The 17,000-nt window shown below is 41.1% G+C and overlaps 3 long non-coding RNA genes across 5 annotated transcripts in view; 2 read left to right on the plus strand and 1 right to left on the minus strand.

Annotated features, from left to right (window-relative positions):
- The window catches only part of LOC109250747 (uncharacterized), a 36,445-nt gene extending 36,274 nt beyond the window's left edge, over positions 1-171 (minus strand). The window contains exon 1 of the long non-coding RNA XR_008418410.1: positions 57-171. This is a non-coding gene — a long non-coding RNA (uncharacterized LOC109250747). The remainder of the gene's footprint in view (positions 1-56) is intronic.
- The window catches only part of LOC109250749 (uncharacterized), a 44,316-nt gene continuing 27,411 nt past the window's right edge, over positions 96-17,000 (plus strand). For all 3 annotated transcript variants that reach the window (XR_008418405.1, XR_008418406.1, XR_008418407.1), the window contains exons 1-2: positions 96-210; positions 684-847. This is a non-coding gene — a long non-coding RNA (uncharacterized LOC109250749). The remainder of the gene's footprint in view (positions 211-683; positions 848-17,000) is intronic.
- On the plus strand, positions 12,837-13,476 carry LOC128773924 (uncharacterized). The gene is made up of 2 exons (XR_008418413.1): positions 12,837-13,163; positions 13,401-13,476. It is a non-coding gene; the product is annotated as an uncharacterized LOC128773924 (long non-coding RNA).

Consider the following 17,000-nt stretch of genomic DNA (forward strand, 5'->3'; position numbering starts at 1 on the left):
CCTCCCCCAGCGCCGCGAAGCCGCAGGCTGTCTGCGTAGCCGCCGCCGTGACTCACCTTCTTCTTCCCTGCCGGGACCCGGGCGGCCTGGGTCTGTAGCCGTGGGCCCTCCACCCAGGCTCCGCAAGCCCATCCTACATCTCCCCGGGCAGGTGTGTTTGCAGGAGCAGTCTGGGCACCGTCGTCGTTTCTGACCCCAGGATCCTTGCGTGTAAATAGCAATTTTTTTCTTTAACAGTATGAAACGTTTTTACTACACATGACCTGTGGTCCAAATCAGTAATTACAATAGTCAGATCTTTGTATCATATATATTAAATGTACACAACAATAAAATCACCTCTTCCATGAAAATTTTGTCGGTTCACTTTAAGTGTTATCAAACGCAAGGCTCACGTGAGACTGTAATAACACTTAACAGTCTGTTCACGTGCCAAGGGAGAAGCCTAAACAGTAAATTAAAGTGTTAAAATATCTTATGCCAGGACAGTTTTCTTTTTGAATTTGATAAGCCAAGGACCATCAAGGACTATTTAGAACCTGAATAGAATCCAGTGGCTATGAAATTAAAAAGCAGGTTTGAGGAAAAACAGATAAGCATCCCCCCCCCCCCCGTTTTTTGTTTAGTTTCAGATAGCAAGGCAATGGGAAACTTTTAACCATAACATTCATTTCACTTTTTAGAGCTTGAATAACCACCTCTTCAGCCCGCCTTGCTAAGGTTACTGCATAATCCCTGCATTCCTGTCAAGAAGGATTAGCCATCTTCTCAGGTGGGAGGATTCCAGACTCACTGGGCTACTGTCTAGATCTGCAGTCTCAATAGCAGTTTTTGAATCCACTTCCAGGTATGTTCCTTGATGGAGATCAATGTATTCTTTTTATTATTCTTTTTTGCGTATTTTAACAGTGTCAGATGCCAGAGGAAAACTGGGTATTTTTAATTTAATTTAATTTCTGTAAAAAAAGTATTACTCTTAAAGTTTAGTTGATGTACAATCTTGTATTCGTCTCTGGTGCACAATGTAGCGATTCGATAATCAAACTGGCTGTTTGTAATTGTAATATCTGGCTTCATGGGTCCTCATCGCTATCCTAAGGGATTTAACTACCATGAGACCTTAGATGGAATGGTGCCTTGACACAGGTCACGTTTTCAGTGCTCATTCAAAGTCTCACTTGGCAGTATCTGCATTCATTTCAGTGTAAAAAACTTAAGGCCAAAAGTAGCATATGGTTTTAAGCTCTACCTGATCTTGAAATCTGGATATTAGACCTTATTTATCCACGGGGGGAAAAAATACCATCAAGCCTCCCACAATTCAAAATTTGAAACCAATTTCAGGAAGAACAAAAAATACAAAGGGATTAATGACCTACTTTTAGATTTTGACCCTTTATACCTTCAGGCTTTCTTTCTCAGTGTTCATTCTATTATTGCCCATTTCATCAGTACGTGCCCAGACAATAATCTAGATTTTCAGGAGAGTGGGATTGAATTGGGGGAGCATAGTACATACAAGAGGCCTATGAGCTTCAAACTGATGCCTTGTCCCACGTCTTCGGCCACTTGTGCCCTTTATCACAGTCTTTCCATAATGATTATTTTTCCCTTATATCTTTTTTAAAAGTCGTGGTAAAATTCAAATAACAAAAGTACCCACTTTAAAGTGTACGATTCAGTGGCATTTAGTGCATCCACAATGTTCCCTTTTTTTTTCAATGTTTATTTATTTTTGAGAGAGAGAGAGAGCACATGAGCAGGGGAGAGGTAGAGACAGAGAGAGGAGGACAGAGATGTAAAGCGGGCTCTGCATTGACAGTGGGGTTCGAACTCGAACCGTGAAATCATGACCTGAGCCCGGTCGGACACTCAACCGACTGAGCCACTCAGGCGCCCTAATTCACAATATTCTGCCACCATGACCACCATCTAGTTTCCAAGCTTATGCATCACCCCAAAATGAAACCCCTTATTCATTTGGCCATCATTCCCCCAATTCCTCCCTCCTCCAGCCCCTGGCAACTTCTAGTCTGCTTCCTGTCTCTATGAATTTGCCTCTTCTGGATATTTAATATTTATGGAATCATAAAATATGTGACCTTCTGTGTCTGACTTCTTTCACAGCGTAATGTTTTTGAGGTTCATCCAGTTCGTAGCAAGTATTAGTACTTCATTCCGGTTTTGAGTTGAATAACAGTCCATTATGTGAATATGCCACATTTTGTTTATCCATTCCTCAGTGGATGGAAATTTGGGTTATTTCCACCTTTTGGCTCTTGTAAATAGTGCTTCTATCTACATTCATGTACAATTATTTGTTTGAATACCCATTTTCGATTCTTTAACGTATATACGTAGAATTGGAATTGCTGGGTCACAAGGCAATTCTATGTTTGAATTTTCGAGGAACTGTCAAATATAACAACTGTACCATTTTACATTCCCACTTGCCATGTGCGGGGGCTCCTGTTTCTTCACATCCTCACCAACACTTCTTATATCCCATTTTTTAAATTACAGACATCCTAGTGGATGTGAGACGGTATCTCGTTGTGGCTTTGATTTACATTTCCCTAACGACGAATGATATCGAGCATCTTGTCATGCTTGTTGGCCATTTGTACATATTCTTGGGAAAAAAACATCTACTCATTTAATTTGGTGGTTTATTTTTTCACTGCTGAGTTGTAAGGATTCTTTATGTATCCTGGAAACTACTCATTTTTAAGGGTTTTTTTTTCTTAAGTTTATTGATTTGAGAGAGAAAGAAGGGGAGGGACAGAGACAGAGAGGGAGAGAGAGAATCCCAAGCAGGCTCCGTACTGTCAGTGCAGAGACGAGGGGCCGGATCTCACAAACCGTGAGATCATGACCTGAGCTGAAATCAAGAGTTGGACACTTAACGGACTGAGCCACCCAGGCGCCCCTGGAAACTATACTCTTATCAGATATATGACTTATAAATATTTTATCTCGTTGTGTTGGTTGTCTTTCCACTATCTTAATAGTGTCATTTGATGCACGAAGTTCTTAATTTTGATGAAATCCGGTTATGTAATTTTTCTTTTGTTGCTATTATGCTTTGGTGTCATATTGAAGAATCCATTGCTGGGACACCTGAGTGGCTCAGTCAGTTAAACATCTGACTTCAGCTCAGGTCATGATCTTATGGCTCGTGGATTTGAGCCATGCTTTGGGCTCTGTGCTGACAGCTCAGAACCTGGAGCCTACTTTGGGTTCTGTGTCTCCCACTTTTTCTGCCCTCCCATGCTCATGCTCTGTCTCTCTCTCTCAAAAATAAATAAACATTAAAAAAAAAAAAGAATCCATTGCCAAATCCAAGATCATGAGTTTTTCCGTTTTCTCCTGAAGAAAAGGAGTTTTATAGTTTTATAACTCCCTCTTCCTCTCTCTCTCCCTCTCTCTCTCCCTCCCCCCATATATATCTCACTATATATATATATATATATATATATATACGTGTATATATATATACGTGTATATATATATATGTGTATATATATATACATATATATATGTATATATATATACGTATATATATATGTGTATATATATGTGTATATATATATACATATATATATATATATATATATATATATACTCTGTCTCTCTGTCTCTCTCTCTATATATAGTGGGATATATATATATATATATAGAGAGAGAGAGAGAGAGAGAGAGAGAGTTTTATATAACTATACATATGAGAGTTTTTAAATTTTAACTCATATTTAGGTATTTTGTCCATTTTCAGTTAGTTTTGGTATATGATATGAGGTATATTTCCAACTTAATTCTTTTGCATATAGCTATCTAGTTGTCCATCATTTCCTGAACAATTATTTCCCAGTTGAATTATCTTGGCACCTTTATCCAGAATCGATTGACCATTGGTGTATGGGTTTATTTATGGTTTCTGGTTCCTCAAGTCTATTCCATTGATCTGTATGACCATCCTTATGCCAGTACAATGCTGTTTTGATTACTGTAGCTTTGTAGTAAGTTTTGAAATTTAGACGTCAGGGTCCTACAACTTTTATTTTCTTTTTAAAGATTATTTTGGCTTATTATATTCCCTTATAATTCCATATGATTTTAGAATTCTTGTTCCTTACATTTCTTGTTAAAAACCAGAAACTCTGAATATTAGAATGTGACAACTTTGGAAGACACATTTTCTCCCCTCTTCTAGGTTTGTTGTTCCTAATTGTTTGGGCTGCTGTGGTTGGCTTATTTAGTGACTTCCTAAGCTATTTTTGGCAATATCTGTGTTAGTTTTTTTTAATTTCAGTATTAAAAAATAAAAATAAATACAAAGAAAATAAGTAAAATTTCACTATTTGACATGCAATATTATATTAGTTTCAGTTATACAACTTAGTGATTTGACAATTATATACAACATGAAATGCTCACCACAATAAGTGTAGATATCATCTGCCATCATACAAAATTATTATAGTATGATGGACTATATTCCCTATGCAGTACTTTTCATCTCCATGACTCATTTATTTTATTTATTTATTTATTTTTAAGTAAACTCGACCCCAGATGTGGGGCTCAAACCCATGACCTCAAGTTCAAAAGTCACATTCTTTACCAACTGAGCCAGCAAGGTGCCCCGACTCATTTATTTTATAACTGGAAATTTGTACTTCTTAATCCCCATTCACCTATTTTGCACATGTCCCCCACCCCCACCCCCAGCCTTCTGGCAACCACCAGTTCGTTCTCTGTGTTTATGACTCTGTTTCTGATTTGTTGTTTTTTGAATTCCATATATAAGTAAAATCACATGGTATTTGTCTTTCCTCTGTCTGTTGTATTTCACTTAACATAATATGTTCTGGGTCCATCTATGTTGTTGCAAATGGCAAGATTTCATTCTTTTTTATGGTTTGAATAATATTCCATGCTGTGTGTGTGTGTGTGTGTGTGTGTGTGTGTGTGTATGGCGTCTTCTTTACCCATTCATCTATTGATGGACACTTACATTGCTTCTGTATCTTGGATATTGTAAATAATGCTGCAGCAAACATAGGAATACATATATCTTTTCAAATTAGTATTTTGTTTTCATTGGGTAAATACCCAGTAGTGGACTTGCTAAATCATATGGTATTTCTATTTTTAATTTTTCGAGGAACCTCCGTACTGTTTTCCATAACACCTGCATTCTTTGTCACGTAGAGCCACTCAAATCTACATTCCGTTAGCTTAGTGGCCAGCAAGTGTTTTGAAATACTTACCATCAATTCCTGGATTCAAAATGAATAAAGATCAACAAAACAAAAAGGCAACCTAGTGAATAGGAGAGCGTCCAACTTTGGCTCAGGTCATGATCTCAGTTTGTGAGTTCAAGCCCCACATCAGACTCTCTGCTGTCTGTGGAGAGCCTGCTTCGTATCCTCTGTCTCCCTCTCTGCCCCACCCCCGCTCACTTTCTTTCTCTCTCTCCTCTCTCTCTCTCAAAATTAAATATTGAAAAAAAGAATAGGAGAAAAATACTTGCAAATGATATCTTTGATAAGGAATTAATATCCAAAATGTATAAGTAACTCCTACTACTCAATACCAAAAAAAAAAAACCCCAAAAAACGACACAATCAAAATATTAAATGAGCAGGGGACCTAATTAGACATTTTTCCAAAGAAGACGTACAGATGGCCAACAGACACATGAAACATCACTAATCGTCAGGGAAATGCAAATCTAAATCACCTCACACCAGTCAGAATGGCTAATATCAAAAAGACAAGAAATAAGAAGTGTTAGTGAGGATGTGGAGAAAAGGGAACCCTTGAGCATTGTTGGTGGGAATGTAAATTGGGACAGTCACTATGGGAAACAGTGTGCAGTTTCCTCTAAAAATTAAAAATAGAGGGGCTCCTGGGTGGCTCAGTTGGTTGAGTGCCCAACTTCAGCTCAGGTCATGATCTTATGGTTCATGAGTTCAAGCCCCGCATCAGACTCTGTGCTGACAGCTCAGAGCCTGGAGCCTGCTTCGGATTCTGTGTCTCCCTCTCTCTCTACCCCTCCCCAGTTCACACTCTGTCTGTCTCTCTCTCTCTCAAAATAAATAAATGAATGAATGAATGAGTGAATGAATGGAGTGAATGAATGAATAAAATTTTAAAAATTAAAAATAGAATACCCTACAAGCCAGTAATTCCACTCCTGGATATTTAGCTGAAAAAAACAAAAACACTAATTTGAAAAGATATATGCACTCTTATATTTATTGTAGCATTTGGGGGTATAGCTCAGGGGTAGAGCATTTGACTACATTATTTTTAATAGCCAAGATATGGAAATAACCTAAGTGCCCATCAATAGATGAATAGATAAAGAAGATGTGATACACACACATGTACACACACACACACACACACACACACACACACACTGGAATATTCCTCAGCCATATAAAGAATAAAATCTTGCTGGGTCACCTGAGTGGCTCAGTTGGTTAAAAGCGTCCATCTTATGCTCAGGTCATGATCTCATGGTTCGTGGGTTTGAGCCCCATGTCAGGCTCTGCACTGACAGGTATGGAGCCTGCCTGGAATTCTCTCTCTCTCTCTCTCTCTCTCTCTCTCTCTCTCTTTCTCTCTCTCTCTCTCTCCCTCTCTCTCTCTGCCCCTTACCCACTCATGCTCTCTCTCTCTCTTTCAAAATAAATAAATAAAATGAACTTAAAAAAATAGGGGGCTATTCTCTGCACTTTTCTCCTTAAGATCAGGAGAGCAGGTTTGGCCCAGCCGTGAATAAAATCTTGCCTCGCTTCTAAAAAAAAAAAAAAAAAAAAAATTGGGGTGCCTGGTGGCTCAGTTGGTTAAGTGTCTGACTTCAGCTCAGGTCATGATCTTGCAGTTTATGAGTTCAAGCCCCACGACGGACTCTGTGCTGACAGCTCAGAGCCTGGAGCCTGCTTCGGATTCTGTGTTTCCCTCTCTCTCTGCCCCTCCCCTGCTCATGCTCTGTCTCTCTCTGTCTCTCAAAAGTAAATAAATATTTTAAAAAAATCTAAAAGATAAAGAATAAAATCTTGCCATTTGTGACAACATGGATGGACCTAGAGGATATTATGCTGAATTAAGTAAGTCAGACACCCAAAGACAAATAACTGTATGATTTCACTTATATGTGGAATCTTAAACAAAACAGACAACACACACACAAAAAAACCCAGAAACAGAACAAATTGGTGGTTGCCAGAGGGGAGGAAGATGGGGAGATAGACAAAGTGGGAGAAGGGGATTAAAAGGTACAGGTTTCTGGGGGGCCTGGGTGGCTCAGTCAGTTAAGTGTCTAACTTCAGCTCAGGTCATGATCTCAGTTTGTGAGTTTGAGTTCTGCATCAGGCTCTGCGCTGACAGTGTAAAGCCTGCTTTGATCCTCTGTCTCCCTCTCTCTCTGCCTGTCTCTCTCTCTCCAAAATAAGTATTTAAAAAATAAATAAATAAAAGGTATGTGTTTCCAGTGATTAAACAAGTAATTCAGGGTGATGAGAAGTACATCACAGGGGATACAGGCAATAATCATGTGATAATCGTATGCGGTGACAGCTGTTAACTACACTCACAGTCCTGAGCATTTCGTAATGTATATAAAGTTGAATCACTGTGTTGTACTCCTGAAGCTAATATAATATCATATGCCAACTCTACTTCAAAAAAGCAAGACAAAAAAAGAAAAAGGAGACGTAATACTCTCCCAGTGTTTGGGGATCGCGTCTGTGCTATGCTTTTCTTCAGTGCTTAGCCAGACTATTCACAAGTCTGCCTTCTCTCTTACTTCCTGCTTGCACAGAGCCTGAGAGCCATCCGGAAGTGAAAGCTTGTGGTCCTCTCAGCTGTTTCTGAGCATGTGGCTAGCACATGACCTTCTTGATTCCTCTGTATACCTGAGATCTTTTCAAAGCCTTTGTTCTTCCATCTACATTTTCTCAAGCTTGTGTTTCCCACTCTTTTCAGTTGTCTGTTGCTTGTCCTGACTGTTGTCTCTTGCCCCAGGATGCTGTGGCCAGTGCTTGTGCCTTTAAACGCTTTGAGCAAGCAGCCTCGGCCCAGGGTTCGCTCCTAGTCGGACAAAACGAAGGCAAAACACCATGCCAGTCCTTGAGGGAGCCGGCAGAGTGGAAAAGACCCGGAACCACAATCCTTTGAGAATAAGGTCCATACTGCTCCCTCTAGTACCAGGAGTGCGGGCCTCCCATCCTCAAGGCCACTGCAAGTCTGGGGTGTGAGGGATGGTAGGCAGACAGTTTGAAACACCAAAGTGTTCTCTTACCACTGTCGGGGAGGAAGAATTTGCCTCTAGACTTCCAAATTCTTCTGGGCAGTCTTAAGAATTAAATTGCCATGAGACAGATTAACAAGAGAATATCAAGTTTAATTCATACGTATGGAGGCCTCAAAGATGCAGGACCTAAGAAATGATCAAGGCAGGGGCACCTGGGCGGCTCAGTCGGTTGAGCATTGGACTTCAGCTCAGGTCATGATCTCATGGTTCGTGGGTTCAAGCCCCGCGTCGGGCTCTGTGCTGACAGCTCGGAGCTTGGAGCCTGCTTCAGATTCTGTGTCTCCCCCTCTCTCTGCCCCTCCCTTGCACTCTCTCTCTCTCTCTCTCTCAAAAATAAACAAACTTAAAAGAAATGATCAAGGCAGGTAGCATTTATACTGTTCACACAAAGAAACGATACATTTGTGAGGGATCAACAGGACAAAGAAAACTTCTGTTTGGGAACTTCACTTAGTAAGGAATTCCAAACAAAATTTGGGCTGGGGTAGTAAATTAGTCAAAGTTACAAGGTTTGTTTACATAGACTTCTTGGGCCCTGACTTCCCTGTCTCTGATGTTAAAGATGTTTCTCTACCTCCTGGTGCAGAGAGGGTACCTTTCACATGGGAGATTTATTCCCCACTTTCTGGAGACAAAGGGGGATCAGAGTGTTGTTCCTGCACTGGCTGTTTATTCACTGTGGCATATCTTGGGGTGGCTCACCTTGAGCCCCCACACCACAAAGCAGTGGATTCTTTTTACACCAAACCTTATGAGGTTGTTGTGAGTTTTTAGCTGAATTCCAACATTCACCGGAAATGGATTCTGACAGCTTTTGCCAGCTCAGTAGTTGCTCTGGGGGGTGGGATGGAGCCCTGGAGTTCCCTTCTCCACATTAGTCATATTCAAATTTCCTTAACACTAGGGGGCCCGGGTGGCTCTGGTGATTTCAGCTAAGGTCCTGATCTCACAGTTCTCGAGTTTGAGCCCCACGTCGGACTCTGCGCACTGAGAGTGCGGGGCCTGCTTGGGATTCCCTCCCTCTCTCTCTGCCCCTCCCCCCCCCCAAATAAATAAACTTAAAAAAATTCTTTAATACCAAAAAAAAATTCCTCTGGACTTTGCATTCTCCTTCTGGCAACTTCCCAACATCTCTCCTTCACGTCAGAAAAACTTTCTTCAAGGAGTAGTTTTCATACCCTCCCTCAGTTGTGATAAACAAAAATATCTCCAGACATTCACTAATGCGACCCAGGTGAAAAGTCATTTCAGATTGATACCCACTGTAGTAACTCCAATTCTGAACATATTTGGATTTAACCTGTTTTCACATATACTTTTTAATTGTTTGGGGGGTTTTGTTTGGTTGGTTCTTGTTTTTCATTTGTGCTGTACAGCTCTATGAAATTTTATCACATGTGTAAATGCATGTAACCGTCGCCAAAATTAGGATATAGGACTCTTCTATCCATACAAAGAAACTCCTTGTGGGGTACCTAGGTGGCTCAGTCGGTTAACCGTCTTGATTTTGGCTCAGGTCATGACCTCACAGTTCATTGGTTCGAGCCCCACATCTGGGGAATTCTCTCTCTCCCTCTCTCTGCCTCTTCCCCTCTTGCACTCTCTCTTCCTCTCAAAATAAATAAACTTAAAAAAAAAAAAACAAAACAAAGAAACTCTTGGGGCGCCCAAGTGGCTCGGTCGTTTAAGCGTCTGACTTTGGCTCAGGTCCTGATCTCGCGGTCTGTTGAGTTCGAGCCCCACGTCAGGCTCTGTGCTGACAGCTCGGAGCCTGGAGCCCGCTTTGGATTCTGTGTCTCCCTCTCTCTCTGCCCCTCCCCCGTTCATGCTCTGTCTCTCTCTGTCTCAAAAATAAATACACGTTAAAAAGAAACTCTTTGTTGTTATACAAACCATTTTTCTAACCAAATGGCATAAAGGTGAAGAACGTTGTAAAATTCTACCTTTGTGTAACAAAGGGAAGACACAAGAACGTGTTTTTGTATTTTTTAATGTTTATTTTATTTATTTTTTTCTAAATTTTTTTTTCAACGTTTTTTTATTTATTTTTGGGACAGAGAGAGACAGAGCATGAACGGGGGAGGGGCAGAGAGAGAAGGAGACACAGAATCGGAAAGAGGCTCCAGGCTCCGAGCTGTCAGCCCAGAGCCTGACGCGGGGCTCGAACTCACGGACCGCGAGATCGTGACCTGGCTGAAGTCGGACGCTTAACCGACTGCGCCACCCAGGCGCCCCTATTTTATTTATTTTTGAGAGAGCGTGCAGCGTATGCACACAGGGTCGGGGCAGAGAGGGAAACAGAGGCCCCAAAGTGGGCTCTGCGCCGACAGCAGCGAGCCTGATGTGGGGCTTGAACCCATGAACCATGAGATCATGATCTGAGCCGAAGTTGGACGCTTAATCAACTGAGCCATGCAGGCGCCTTGTGTTTTTATATTTATGCTTGCGTAAATAATACACTGGGTAGTAATTGGGTACATGTGGGGCAGGGGATTTCAGTGATTCTTTTCACTGAATATATTATATTTTGGATTTTTGAGCTATACCATTATGTTAAAGATAGTAAATGAAACCAAATGAATGGCATGGTTTCCAAGTAGCATTTCAACAGGCTTTAAGAGCAGGTGACATATCGGGGTGTCTGGCTGGCTCACTCGGTAGAGCATGTGAGTCTTGATCTCCGAGTCATGGGTTTAAGCCCCACACCGGGTGTAGAGCTGAGTTAAACTAACAAACAAACAAACAAATAAATTACTGATATATGCTACAATTTGGATGAACCTTAGAAAACTTATAAAAAAGAGCATATCACATATTGACTGGACCACATCAGTCAGAGCTGCTCTAAGAAAAGTTGAGAGAAATAGACAGGCATCAAGAGATTCAGAAGGAGACTTAGTAATATCATCTCCATGGCACCTAATTTGTCTTCCTTTACAGAGACAGTTCCCTTAACAGTCAACTCAATTAGGCCCGTGAAGCACTTAATCAACACTAGAGATTGCAGTACATGAAGCTTATACACCTTTCCCTTAACAGTTAAAGGTCATTGCCTTATCATCGGGATGGCACAATATAAAGTATTCCTCTCGGCTGGAAGGCTACCTGCTTCCTTCTGTAAACTCTGCCCTATATGATGAAGTGAATGCAGTCACACAGGGCAGATGTTTTTAAGGTCATCATGAGATCAAAAGTTAGGTTGCATAGGGGCACCTGGGAGGCTCGGTCGGTTAAACGTCTGACTCTTGATTTTGGTTCAGGTCGTGATCTCATGGTTCGTGGGTTCGAGCCCCGTGTGGGGCTCTACACTGACAGTGTGGAGGCTGCTTAGGATTCTCTCCCTCTCCCTCTCTCTCTGCCCCTCCCATGCATGCTCTCTCTCTCTCTCTCTCTCTCTCTCAAAATAAATAAATAAACTTAAAGTTAGATGGCACAAAAGATCATGATACACGATTTTGTTTTCTCACTTGCAGATACCGATGTCACCTGTGACACTGATGTGTACATAAGGAGCAGTCATGCTCTTACAGATGTTATTTGGTTTCATTTAAGGGTGGACATGCGACACTTTATTTGAGTTGACCACTACAGTCTCCTTGTAATAGACATTTCAAAAACTGTTTCTGGTTGTGCCTGTGGTTATTTTGTGGTCGTTGTTGTTCTGTTCTATACCGACATCAATATCAATGTTTACACAAGTATTATGCGTTAGATACCATACAGAATGCATGAAAGCTGGAGGTTAAATCGCAGTTTTAAGAGAATCCTAACCGAAATTTTTTTAAGTTTATTTATTTATTTTGAGAGAGAGAGAGAGAGAGTGCAGGCGCTCAAATGGGGAAGGGGCAGAGAGAGAGGGAAAGAATCCTGAGCAGGCTCCACACTGTCAGCAGAGAGCCCGATGCGGGGCTTGAACCCACGAACCGTGAGATCATGACCTGAGCAGAAACCAAGAGTCAGATGCTCAAGGGACTGAGCCACCCGGGCGCCCCCTAACTGAAAATTTAAACATTCTGGGTTGCACACAGAAAAGGGACTAGAAAGAAACAATACTTTTTGCTTTTCCTATATTGCTCAATGATCTACCTTTTATGAAGTATTAGGCACTGGGCACAGTGATAGGTGCTTGAGATACATTATGTCTATAATTTTACAAACTTCAGTTGTGTTCTAGTTTTTTTTAAGTGATAAAGATGCATTAGTTATATTTTTTTGGTCGTGTAATACTATTAAAATAAGTAAAATTTTCTTTTTCATCTTAATTTTTTAAAAACTAGATAGATACCATACAGATACCATGCCCAGTGTGAGGCTTGAACTCAAAACCCTGAGGTCAAGAGCCCCATGCTCTACTGACTAAGCCAGCCAGGCACCCCTCATTTTAATTTAATTTTTTAATGTTTATTTATTTTTGAGAGAGAGAGAGAGAGAGAGAGTGAGAGTGGGGAAGGGACAGAGAGAGAGGAAGCCACAGAATCTGTGCTGACAAGCACAGAGCCCAATGAGGGGCTCAAACTCACAAACCGCGAGATCATGACCTGAGCTGAAGTCGGACGTTTAACTGACTGAGCCACCCAGGTGCCCCACCCCTCATTTTAATTTTTAAAAAATTTAGTACTATATAACACACCTGCACATATATCATATACTGTGTTAGGAAGGAAAATTTTTTCTCTATCCTGGAAGGTCCTTCTGACTGGCCTAAATATTTAATTGACATCACACAGATTAACATGAGAATATCAAATTTAATTATGTAAATACAGGGAAGCCATATAAACAGGAACAATTCCATAGACAGGCAAAATGAGGTATGTAAGTCATGCTGGACTAAGTAGAAAGTGGGTAGAGGGGCGCCTGGGTGGCTCAGTCGGTTGAGCGTCCGACTTCAGCTCAGGTCACGATCACACGGTCTGTGAGTTCGAGCCCCGCATCGGGCTCTGGGCTGATGGCTCGGAGCCTGGAACCTGCTTCCGATTCTGTCTCCCTCTCTCTCTGCCCCTCCCCCATTCATGCTCTGTCTCTCTCTGTCTCAAAAATAAATAAAAACGTTAAAAAAAAAAAAAGAAAGAAAGAAAGTGGGTAGGGATCTGGAGTTTTCAAGGGAAGGAAGGCAAGTCACAGGAAGAAAGGGAAGAGTAAATGTTTGTTAAACAAAAGGTTTTCTGGGATATCAAGAAACAATGAAACATACCATGCTAGATTTCTCCTCGTCTACCATACCTAGTTCATATTATATATAGTTATGTTATGGTGATAGCTCCCTTCCTGGAACAGGTCCTCTATCTAAATTCTTTTAGGCAGTTAGCAGGAAGGCAAAAAAGAAAAACTTCTTAAAGTCTTCTGTTTCTTAAAAATAACTCCCTAGGGGTGCGTGGGTGGCTCAGTCAATTGAGCCGTCTGACTTCGGCTCAGGTCATGATCTCACAGTTAGTGGGTTCGAACCCCACATTGGGCTCTATGCTGACAGCTCAGAGCCTGGGGCCTGCTTTGGATTCTGTGTCTCCCTCTCTATCTACCCTTCTCCTGCTCTCTCTCTCTCAAAAATAAACATTAAAAAAATAAAATAAAATGAAAATAACCACCTAATATTCAAATCAGCAAAGAGGAAATCAAACTTTTACTCTTCACAGACGACATGATACTCATGGAAAACCCAAAAGACTCCACCAAAAAACTGGTAGAACTGATCCATTAATTCAGCAAAGTTGCAGGATATAAACTCAATGTACAGAAAACAGTTGCATTTCTATACACCAGTAATGAAGCAGCAGAAAGAGAAATCAAGGAATCGATCCCATTTACAATTACACCAAAATCCACAAAATACCTAGGAATAAACCTAACCAAAGAGGTGAAAAATCTATACACTGAAAACTATAGAAGGCTTATGAAGAAAATTGAAAAAGACACAAAAACACAGAAAAACATCCCATGCTCATGGATTGGAAGAACAAATATTGTTAAAATGTCAATACTACTCAAAGCAACCTACATATTCAATGCAATCCCTATGAAAATAACACCAGCATTCTTCACAGAGCTAGAACAAACAATTGTAAAGTTTGTATGGAACCAGAAAAGACCCCAAATAGCCAAAGCAATCCTGAAAAAGAAAACCAAAGCTGGAGGCATTACACTTCTAGACTTCAAGCTGTATTACAAAGCTGTAATCATGAAGACAGTATGGTGCTGGCAGAAAAACAGACACATAGATCAGTGGAACAGAATAGAAAACCCAGAAATGAACCCACAAACATATGGCCAACTAATCTTTGACAAAGCAGGGAAGAATACCCAATGGAACAAAAACAGTCTCTTCAGCAAATGGTGCCGGGAAAACTGGACAGCGACACGCAGAAGAATGAACCTGGACCACTTTCTTACACCATTCACAAGAATAAATTCAAAATGAATGAAAGACCTAAACATAAGACAAGAAGCCATCAAAATCCTAGAGGAGAGAACAGACAACAACCTCTTTGACCTCGGCGACAGCAACTTCTTACTCTACATGTCTCTGCAGGCAAAGGAAACAAAAACAAAAATGAATTATTGGGACTTCATCAATTAAAAAGCTTCTGCACAGCAAAGGAAACAACCAGCAAAACCACAGAAAACTGTCAACCAACAGAATGGGAGAAGATATTTGCAAATGACATATCAGATAAAGGATTAGTATCCAAAATCTATAAAGAACTTATCAAACTCAACACCCAAAAAACAAATAATCCAGTGAAGAAATGGGCAAAAGACATAAATAGACATTTCTCCAAAGAAGACATCCAGATGGCCAACCAAAACATGAAAAATGCTCCACGTCACTCATCATCAGGGAAATACAAATCAAAACCACAATGAGATATCACTTCACAACTGTCAGAATGGGTAAAATTAACAACTCACGGGGGGCGCCTGGGTGGCTCAGTCGGTTGAGCGTCCGACTTCGGCTCAGGTCATGATCTCGCGGTTCGTGAGTTTGAGCCCCGCAATGGGCTCTGTGCTGACAGCTCGGAGCCTGGAACCTGCTTCAGATTCTGTCTCCCCCTCTCTCTGCCCCTCCCCCACTCACACTCTGTCTCTCTCTCCTTCAAAAATAAATAAACATTAAAAATTTTTTTAAAAATAAAATAAAATTAACAACTCAGGCAATAACAGATGTTGGCAAGGATGCGAAGAAAGAGGAACCTTTTGCACTGCAAACTGATGCAGCCACTCTGGAAAACAGCATGGAAGTTCTACAAAAAATTAAAACTAGAACTACCCTATGGCCCAGCAATTGCACTACTAGGTGTTTATCCAAAGGATACAGGTATGCTGATTCGAAGGGGCACATGTACCCCAATGTTTATAACAGTGCTATTGACAATAGCCAAAGTATGGGAAGAGCCCAAATGTCTATCAACTGATGAATGGATAAAGAAGATATGGTGTATGTATATATATATATATACACATATATATATACATATATATGTGTATATATATATATATATATATATATATATATAGTGGAATATTATTTGACGATCAGAAAGAATGAAATCTTGCCATTTGCAACAACATGGATGGAACTAGAGTATATTATGCTAAGCGAAAAAGTCACAGAAAGACAAATATCATGATTTCATTCATATGTGGAATTTAAGACACAAAACAGATGAACATAAGGGAAGGGAAGCAAAAATAATATAAAAACAGAGAGGAAGACAAACTGTAAGAGACTCTTAAATACAGAGAACAAACTGAGTGTTGCTGGAGGGTTGTTGGGTGGGGGGGGTGGGCTCAATGGGTGAGGGGCTTTAAGGAGAACACTTGTTGGGATGAGGACTGAGTGTTATATGTAAGTGATGAATGAATCACTAAATTCTATTCCTGAAATCATTATTACACCATATGTTAACTAATTTGGATTTAAATTAAAATATATATATAACTACCTAAAATAATCCACACTCCAATGAGACAGGTACATGTATGGTGAGGGGGTCCGAATTGTGCTGCCCTACACAGCCAGACATAGAAGGGTAAAGGGGAACTTATTTTTCCTCCGCTTCAGCGCTCTGAGACAAGAGGATGTCCTTCTCCCTGGGGACCACCGTGGCAGGTAAAGGAGCCCACGGGGCGGAGACGGCAGGCTGAGGCCGAATGCTGAGGACACTGGGAGCAGTCACCTTCGTAAACGGCAAGCTTGTCTCTGCTGCTGTCACACTTGCCTCTGCTGTTGAAGACGACATCACTCTAGCCTCTCCCCACAGGGGTATGGAGGCCCCCCATCCTTGGGCTGAGCTGGCTAGTGCTCCTGGAAGTGACTAAAAGGCAGAGAGGTTGCTACTCCTGTCCCTCCCAGGACGGAGGCTGCCGTCCTCTGGAACAGGTGCTTCAAACTGATGACGGAGCGTGGGGCAAGCTGAGGGCAAAGTAGGCCGGCAGGAGCCCGTCTCCTCCGCAGGTGGAATATGGGTGATATTCCTTGGACACTCTTGACTACCCAAGAACAAAGGAAAGGGGTTTAAGTGTTTGCCATGGTGATGTGGGAAACTAGGGCAAGTGAGAAATTAAACTCCCTTACTGCCTACAGCCCACTGACAAGTCCTTGAGACCAGGAGAGTGTCCTCCCTCTAGGAGCTCAGCTGCCTTGATGACGACACTTTGGTATTGGCAAAAGGGA

This window comes from Panthera pardus, unplaced genomic scaffold (assembly GCF_024362965.1).
Source record: "Panthera pardus isolate Hobbes unplaced genomic scaffold, ASM2436296v1 HiC_scaffold_27, whole genome shotgun sequence".
NCBI lineage: Eukaryota > Metazoa > Chordata > Mammalia > Carnivora > Felidae > Panthera > Panthera pardus.